An 8,930-nucleotide genomic window follows, 5' to 3' on the forward strand; every position below is an offset into this window, starting at 1 on the left:
TGGACACTGTTTATCGTATAACACTTTTGTTTGTCTTATTTCTTTAGTTTTCTTTTTCTTTGGTGTGAGAAGCTTCTTCATTTGATTCTATTTATGTGTCACTTATCTCAATTTTGGTTGGTTTGGTTCCATTCACCCAGTTTGCTTTAGTTCTTTCTCTGTCTCTTTCCAAATTAATCACAAGAGGTGTAAGAGTTAGAAGTGTACAAATCAAAGTCTTCTTCCCATGTGGATTCAAGCTCACTATACTCCTTGATTCTCTCATTCTCTGAGTACATGGCACTTATCATTTGCAAGGGTACAACTTTGGGGAGTTCCTTGCCATCCTGTGTTACCCATGTTGATCCTCGCCTTTGCCAAGTGTCTATGGTGGCCATCCTTAGAATCCAATTTAAATCATCACCTTCATCTATAACCTTCAGTTGGGATGGTCCTTAGTTTGTATTTGTGTCCTTCTTGCATGTGAAGAAATATTGTAATGGAACATATTAATGATGGCATATCTAATTGATTTTGCTGAAAAGTCCACCACTACCCGTAGGATGTACACGATTAGTCACAAGGTCTACTCTAAGGATTGAGTCATCAAATTGTAAGAAGTAGACATGGTTCCTTGCTCAATCATGGACCATTTTAGCTTCACGCATAAAGAAACATGTTTTAGTGAGTGCCTGTAGGAGTATATAGGTGATAGTTGTATGCTATCTAGCAATCCAAACCCAAACCTCTCAAGGTAAGGAGAGGAGTAGACTCTTGGTTATGGTGGACTGATTCCCAAGAGAAGCACTTCGAGCACCAAGTGTAATGAGTGCAAGTGCTAACCAAAAACCTGAGCAAAAGTTCTGTTATGGCAAGGTACTGTCTACAAAAAGTTGGAAAATGACCAAGCTTAATAGACTAGGTTTAAGTTTGGGTGTCCAAGTGTGAAATGGGGACATTAGTATATAAGCAATTTTCTAATGAAAAAACACAATCTCGGTTTATGCCAATTGATTTGTGCTTATCTATTTTACTCTTATCTTGTTGAGAGAGAGAAATAGTTGAGAATAGAATGTATGAATCTTCGTACATGTTCCTCTTGCTCATTGTGTGAGAGTGAGTGAGAGTGAGAGAAATTCGACCCCATTTTTGAAAACGGTTCCAAGTGTTGGGGGTTATCCAACCGTCGGCCAACCCGTTGGGCAACAAACTCTCGAGAAATGAATCTTCTTTCTTGTAAACAACCTTGTAAATAGAATCTTGCCAAACGAGTGGTAATCGGGAAGATGTAAAAGGGAAAAGGGGAACTATCCAGAGGGGGATAAACGGGATAGAGGAGAAAGTAGAGAGTAGCGAAAACAACTGAGAGTGTGATATGGCATTTTACTTTGGGCTAAGCCTCGGAGCTAGTGATTTGTTTGTACAATTCTCCTTTTTCTATGTTGTGTAATTCTATTTAATACCTTGTTTATGTCAAGCATGTTTTTATTAAGATATGCCTTCTAGGGGGGATTTACACTCAGAGTCATTCCTATTGGGATGTGATTCCTATCTAGAAATATGATCAGGAGTCACATCAAGGATCCTCACAGATGGAAGAGCCAACCTCTATCCCACCTCTATGCTGGCATGATGGAAGAGCCAACCTCTTCCATCCTCACAGATGGAAGAGCCAACCTCTATGCTGGCATGATGAACTCTCTTAGCCTAGGTAGGCACAATGCATTATCTCATTGGGCACAATTGAATTAGTCACGTCTCCTTCCAGAGCTGAATAGGTGGTCCGGAACCATGCAAGTGCCGAGTCTTGACTAGACATCGACACTTTTGGCAATCCTACTAGAGAATGGTATGCCAGGTAGGGGATTAGAGAGATAGAGGCTAGTATAGGTTAAGTTATGCTTGGTCAGTAGAGTAAGCATGGTCAATAGGTTAAGTCCTACATGGGTAGTAGAGTAAGCTAGTCAAAAGAAGCCGAGAAAGAAAGCACACACTAACTAGTGTCAGGAATGCTAACTAGAGAGTCATAAGAGCATAATGGATTAGGCATGGAGAACGAAAGAATCTCAAATAGGGAAATCTGGTATGACCATAAATAGGCTAAAGCTGTAGAACAAGAAGCACCACTGCACCATCCAAGAAGATTAGCAAATGGGATTCCTTAGCAACTAGAAAGACTGATTCTAGAATAACTAAGGAATTAGGAAGAAGATCACCGAGAACCAGATGTGATTCTACATCAGGTGGAAAGATTGATTTTGGAACCACTAAGGAATCAGGAAGAAGATCACTACTAGGAACTACCAAATAGGAGGCAAGAAACTCAGGGGGGAAGAACTGGCACCTGTGGGCCAGCAGGATGTCCCTCAAGTACTTGAAATTCAAAGGCAAGAGTGAGGAGGATCCAGATGCCCACATCTTCACCTTTGAAACCACGTTCCAGGCAAACATAGCTCCATTGGGGAAAAAGATGATGTAATTTGCTACAATGTTGGGTGGAAAAGCCACTAGTTGGTACACCCAGTACGGTCTAAAGCACTTCCAGACATTTGAAGAGTTGAAGAAGGCTTTCTTGAAAAGATTTAGGAAAGACAAGACCATAATGGAGGTGTTGGAAAAGGTACAGAGGATGACATAGAAAAAGAGGCCAACAGAAGACTACGCAGCTGAATTTAGAGCAATGCTGATGCGCTTGGACCAGCCCAACCGTCGCACTCTAGCCACGCTGAGCCACTAGCTTGTGAGAGGACTGAGGAAAAGCTCCAGATGGTAGTAGCCTCATACGACTTGGAAGCCAACAAAAAAAGAGTCTAAGAAGAAGAAGAAGGACAAGATGAAAAAGAAAGAGGAAGAAACCTCGGAATCCAATTCTAGAGAAGATACCTCATAGTCAAAACCCAGTCAAGAATCAGATGCTGAGAGAAGAAGCCCCGTAAAAAAGAAAGAGAAAGTTCAAGAAGAACTAAGGGCCGCCTTAGCCAAGCTTGATGGAGGACATATAGGATACGAACTCAGATCAGATGTCTGGTACACGAGGTGCAACAATCAAGCACACAAAAGAGGAGTGCTAGTTAAGAGACACACAACAAGTATGCACCATCTGTGGAAGGGACAATCACTCTACGGAGACATGTTACTATAACACGCGGAATAGGAACCCAAGGGTGGTGGAAAGGTAGTAGCAGCAAGCCCTAGCTTCCACAGGACCTCAAATCAAAAGACCGTATGGAAGAGGAGGTGGAAGATTTGGGGGAGGTGGAAGATTTGGTCTAATGGGAGTCTACTTCTACTGCAATAGTCTAGGGCATAGATAGAATGATTGCCCCATATTTTAGTGCCACATTAGCAGGAACTCTAGGAGACAAGGCCACAAAGGGAGGCAAACCCAGCTAGAAATGATGCAGGTAATATGGTAAAAGTGGACCATGAGGCAAGGAAATAATAGGAGGAGCCATCAGAAGTTATGGTTGTGACAAGATCTAAAGGACTTGTCAAAATGAAGAAAGGCAGAAATGTCGTGAAAACTAGAAAGGAAACCAAAACAGCAGTGGGCAGGGTAGCGTTCGAGAACAGATCACCAAGTTAGTGCAAAGCACACAAGGAATGGTGAGGACAATGCAAGAAAGCCTACCCCTGGGAGAGTATCTTGTGGAAAATCTAAAAAAGAAAAACTTGGTCAGGAAAAAAAAAGAGATTAGTGCACAAGAAAGAAGCCGATGCCAAACCGCCAACTGGGGCCAAGTACATCCCAGAGTAGCAAAAGCGTCTATTGAAGAGAAGAAGAAAAGGAAAGAAATTTGGAGGGAATCTAGACAGGAATACTGACAAGAGGAATTCAAGAACAAGAAAGAGAAGAAAAGGAGAAAGAAAGAAGAATGTCCGAAGTCAAGACATGCCGGTGGGGATGACGAGAAAAGCAGCAAGGACATGATGAAGAAGAGAAAATCATGAAGGAGAATGTGGATCTGCTATCACTGTTTGAAGTGGACATAGAGAGGATAGTGCAAAGGTATGATCTAGAAGTCATGGTAGCTCATCCTCTTGAAGTGATAGTGAATAAGGAAAGCACTTATAAAGAGGAAGGGGACACTCAAGATAATGTGGAAGAGTTACAAGTAAAATAGGAAAAGGCCATGGTGGCTCTAAAGCAAGAGGAAGCCACGCGACCTTAGTTGGTTCACTAAACCCCAACCCAGCGCTACATGTTCTCCTAGGTCTCGTCGAGGATCCCTCAAGAAAAGGAATATTAGAGTTCAAGAAGATGACATTGAAGAAGTGAACCTAGGGGATGATTAGCAGCCCAAGACAGTCAGTATTAGTGCCAAGATGAATCAGGAGTTCAGAGGAAGAATCCTAGAATTAGTCCTACAAGGATGTATTTGTCTGGAACTATTCTAACATGAAGGGGATTGATCCAAGTTTCTACTAACATAAAATCAACCTAAAAGAGGATGCAACCCCAATCAGGCAAAGCAGATACAGAAAGAACCCAAACTATGCTAAACAAGTGAAGGAGGATATTGACAAATTAATGAAGGTAGGGTTCATCTATCTTGTAGATAGGGTGGAATGGTTGTCACTGATAGTCATTGTTCCAAAAATACTAATGGGAAACTGAAGGTCTGTATAGACTACTACAAGCTGAATGCTTTAACTATATCCGACCCATTCCCATTATTGTTCATTGATTCCTTGCTGGATGCAATAGAAGTAGTGGGGCATGAAACATACTCTTTTTTGGATGGATGTAGTGGGTACAATCAGGTGCGAATGGCCCGAGAAGATAAAGAAAAGACTGGTTTTGTATTAGATGAGGGGCATTTTCAATGTGATGACATTCAGGCTTAAAAATGCTCCTGCTACATTCCAAAGGATGGTTTAGGAAATATTCTATGAATATCTAACCACCTTATTGAGGGTGTTTGTGGATGACTTTAGTGTGTTTGCAAAGAAATAAGAACACATTACACACCTTACAATGTGCTTGGAAAAGTGCACGAGAGCCAGTAAATCCAGCTAAAGTGTGCCTTCATTGTGTAACAAAAGTGGATCCCTCTTGGGGGGCATATCCTGCAGAAGGGCTTGCAGTGGATCTGCAACCAAGGTCACAGTCATTGTGAAGCTGCAGCTACCCAAGAATGCCAAAGCGCTTGCAAGATTTTTGGGGCTAATCAAGTGGCATAGTAGATTCATGAGGTTCCTGTGGCAAATGGTAGTGCCCCTATACAGTCTGCCAATGAAGGACACAGAATATGTCTAGTTTGTTCAAGAGGTATTCTGGAATCTCAAGAGGATACTGTCATTGCAGCTCCCATCCTCCAGCAGCACAACTATGACCTGGTATTCCATGTGTTTGTCGATGCCTCGGATGTAGCCATTAGTAGTGCTCTGATGCAGGAAGCACAAGAGGGATGGTACAATACCAGTATACTATGCAAGCACAAGAGGCCATCCAGGCCAAAAAAGAACTACTCAACCATAGAGAAGGAGTCGTTGGGAATGATCTAATCCATCAAGAAGTTTAGGCACTAATTGCTGTGGGTAAGATGTTTGAATTTCATGTAGATCACAAAGCTCTCTTGTACCTAATAAACAAACCAAACCTGGCAGGAAAGTTGCCTAGATGGATGCTCTTGTTGTAGGAGTTTGTGTTCAATGTAAGGCACACCCTCGGGAATAAGTATGCAGTGGTGGACAAACTTCCTATCAAGATTGGAAATAGGAGAAACACCAGAAGGGGTGGAAGACTATTTCCCGAATGTGTAGCTTTTCCTCACAGAGAAGGAGAGAGACCCAGCTGGTATGATGAAATGTTGCAATTCCTTTCTGACTTGTCTTTTCTGGAGTACATGAATAGAGAACAGAGAAAGAAGTTGAATCTCCAAAAAAAGTCATTCATGGTGGTGTCTAGGTAGCTCTACAAGATGGGCATTTACCAGATGCTGAGGAGATGCATCCCGGAGCATGAGCAATAGGCTGTGCTAGAAGAAGCACATCAAGATATAAGCGGTGGGCATTTTTCCAGAGAGGTCACAGAGGGCAGAAGGTGTTCTAGGAAGGTCTAGTGGCCAACTACATTAAAAGATGCACACAAGTTTGAAAAAGAGTGTAACATGTGCCAGAGGTTGGGGAAACCAAGTGATGTAGACAGAATCCCCCATAACCCAGTCATACTGCGCGAACCATTCTAGAAGTGGGATCTGGACTTTGTCCACCCATTCAAACCACCTGCTCAAAGGATGGGAAACAAATACATCTTAGTGGCCCCACTGATTATTGCACAAAATGGGTGGAGGAGGCCAAGGCCCTTAGAGACTGCAAGGCTTCATCCATAGCAAAAATGGGTAGAGGAGGCCAAGGCCCTTAGAGACTGATTATTGCACAAAATGGGTCGAGGAGGCCAAGGCCCTTAGAGACTGCAAGGCTTCATCCATAGCAAAGTTTCTTTATGCAACCATAATGACAAGATTTAGATGCCCTATAGAGATAGTCTGTGTGACCAAGGGACTCACTTCATCAATGAAGTAATCAGGAAACTGAGGGAGCAACACATGATAATACACAAGAAGTCAATATTCTACTACCCACAAGCTAATGGGCAAGTAGAGTTCACCAATAAGATTCTCAAGGGAATCTTGATCAAGGTAGTAAATGAGAACAGGAATGACTAGGACACAAGCTACACTCAACATTATGGACATTTTGGATAGCTTATAAGAATGCAATAGGAATTACACCCTTTAGTATGGTGTATGGACTGGAAGCACTAGTGCCCATAGCCCAGTTGCCAAGATGGCAACGGTGAGAGTTGTGATAGCAGTGGCTGCGTCAAAGCAATGGTCTTTACATCAGATGGATGTAAAGAATGCATTCTTGCATGGGGATTTGCAAGAAGAGGTGTATATGTTGCAGCCACCTGGTTATGAGGATGTGGGTCACCCCGAGCATGTTTGCAGGTTGAAGAAAGCCTTGTATGGCTTAAAGCAAGCACCAAGAGCATGGTCTGACAAGATTTCTGAATATCTTGTCACTATTGGCTTTCATGTAGCCAATGCAGATTTCTCATTGTATGTGAGACATGGTGATAGAGGAGTTGTGCTTGTTGTCATCTATGTAGATGACTTGATCATTACGGGAGACCATGATGCAGAGATCTTTGATGTAAAGATCTTGCTTAGACAGAAGTTTGAGATGAAGGATCTGGGGGAGCTCAGATATTTCTTGGGCATTGAGGTGATTAGGTCACCACATGGTATTGGATTACTGCAGCGACAGTATGGCTTGGACATGTTGTCCAAGTATGGTATGACAGGCTGTAAGCCTATTTCTGTGCCATTGGATCAGAATGGCAAGTTGAGTGCAGATTCAGGAGAGATCTTGGAGAATCCTACTATGTACAGGAGCATAGTAGGAAGTTTGATCTACATGACGATCACCAGACCAGATTTGAGCTATGATGTTGGGTTGGTGAGTCAGTTTATGCAGGTTCCACGGAAACCGCATTTGGATGCTGTGAGACGCATACTGAGGTATGTGAAGTCTACTTTACATTGTGGACTATTCTATGAGACTGGGACAGAGATATGTGTACATGGGTACACAGATGCTGATTGGGCTGGTAGTATTTCAGACAGAAGATCTACCAGTGGATTCATGTTTTCTTTGGGGAGTGCTGCTGTGACTTGGAGCAGCAAGAAGCAGCCTACGGTTGCTCTATCGAGTACAGAGGCCGAGTACAGAGGAGCTGCTATGGCAGCATGTGAGGTAGCTTGGTTGAGAAAGCTACTTGGAGATTTGGGTCTATCAGTGGATAGACAAGTTGTCATTTTCTGTGACAACATTAGCAGTATACAGTTGGCCAGGAACCCAGTCTTTCATGCTCGTACGAAGCACATAGAGGTCCACTACCACTTCGTCAGAGAGAAGGTCTTGGCAGGAGACCTTGATCTTGTTTATGTCAGCACAGAGGATCAGGTAGCTGACATCTTCACCAAAGCATTGGGTACAGAGAAGCTCCGCAGATTCAGGGCTTCGCTTGGTGTACATGAGATGGAGTTGAGCTCGAGGGGGAGTGTTGAGATATCGAGCTCTAGTGAGGCGGTGGACACTGATGACCCGCCTGGGGGATAGACCCCACACTTACACCACTGGCATGGTTGGTGAGATCTTGGGTGATATGCGGCCAGTGGGATAACAGGCTGTGTGACAACCACTCTAGAGACTGGCATAGTTATAGCGCCAGCTCATTTAGTCGGGTTCACACTATAGAGAACCCGTGTATGTATTGGTTGAGTACCTTTCATATTATTGTGTACTCTTATCTTGTATATGGTGTGTTGAGTGTTGAGTAGAGAAGAAGAAGATTTTCAGCCTCTCACCTTGTGTGTTCTCTATTAGGGTTTTGTGAGTGTGTGTGAGTGCTTGCAAGAGCTCAAGCTCTCTTCCCCCCTGCATCTTTTCAGTCACACCACAACAACATCTTTCTCACTATGACAATCGGAGGAGAGGGGAGCCAACTCGGCCTCCCATTAATGCACCTCCTGAAATGCGGGTGACAAGATCTTTGGAGGGGTTTGGTGAGGCTGGTAATAGGGTACCCACACCAATTTTTGATGCATGTGGACCATCTTACCAAAGAGAGGAACAATTCCCACTGAGAGTGAGAGGCCGCCGGCCCTATGATGAGTATTCACGACAAGTAAGGCCATCAACTCTTCAGAAACTGGTAAAGAAGTATGAAGGGTCAGGAGATCCATACGACCATGTAGCAGCATTTAGGCAAGCAGTTCGAGCTGAGTAAGTGGCTGACAAGCATACTCAAATTGAAGGATTTGGACTCACTCTTGAGGGAAAGGCCCTTGCTTGGTTTCAGGCACTAGAGGCTTCAGACAAATCTTCTTTACGAGTTTTGGAAGAGAGATTCATTGCTGCTTTTTCCTTGATGGGAATTC

The sequence above is a fragment of the Cibotium barometz genome, chromosome 36, assembly GCF_041138505.1.
Source record: "Cibotium barometz isolate CiBa-2024 chromosome 36, ASM4113850v1, whole genome shotgun sequence".
In the NCBI taxonomy this organism is placed as follows: domain Eukaryota; kingdom Viridiplantae; phylum Streptophyta; class Polypodiopsida; order Cyatheales; family Cibotiaceae; genus Cibotium; species Cibotium barometz.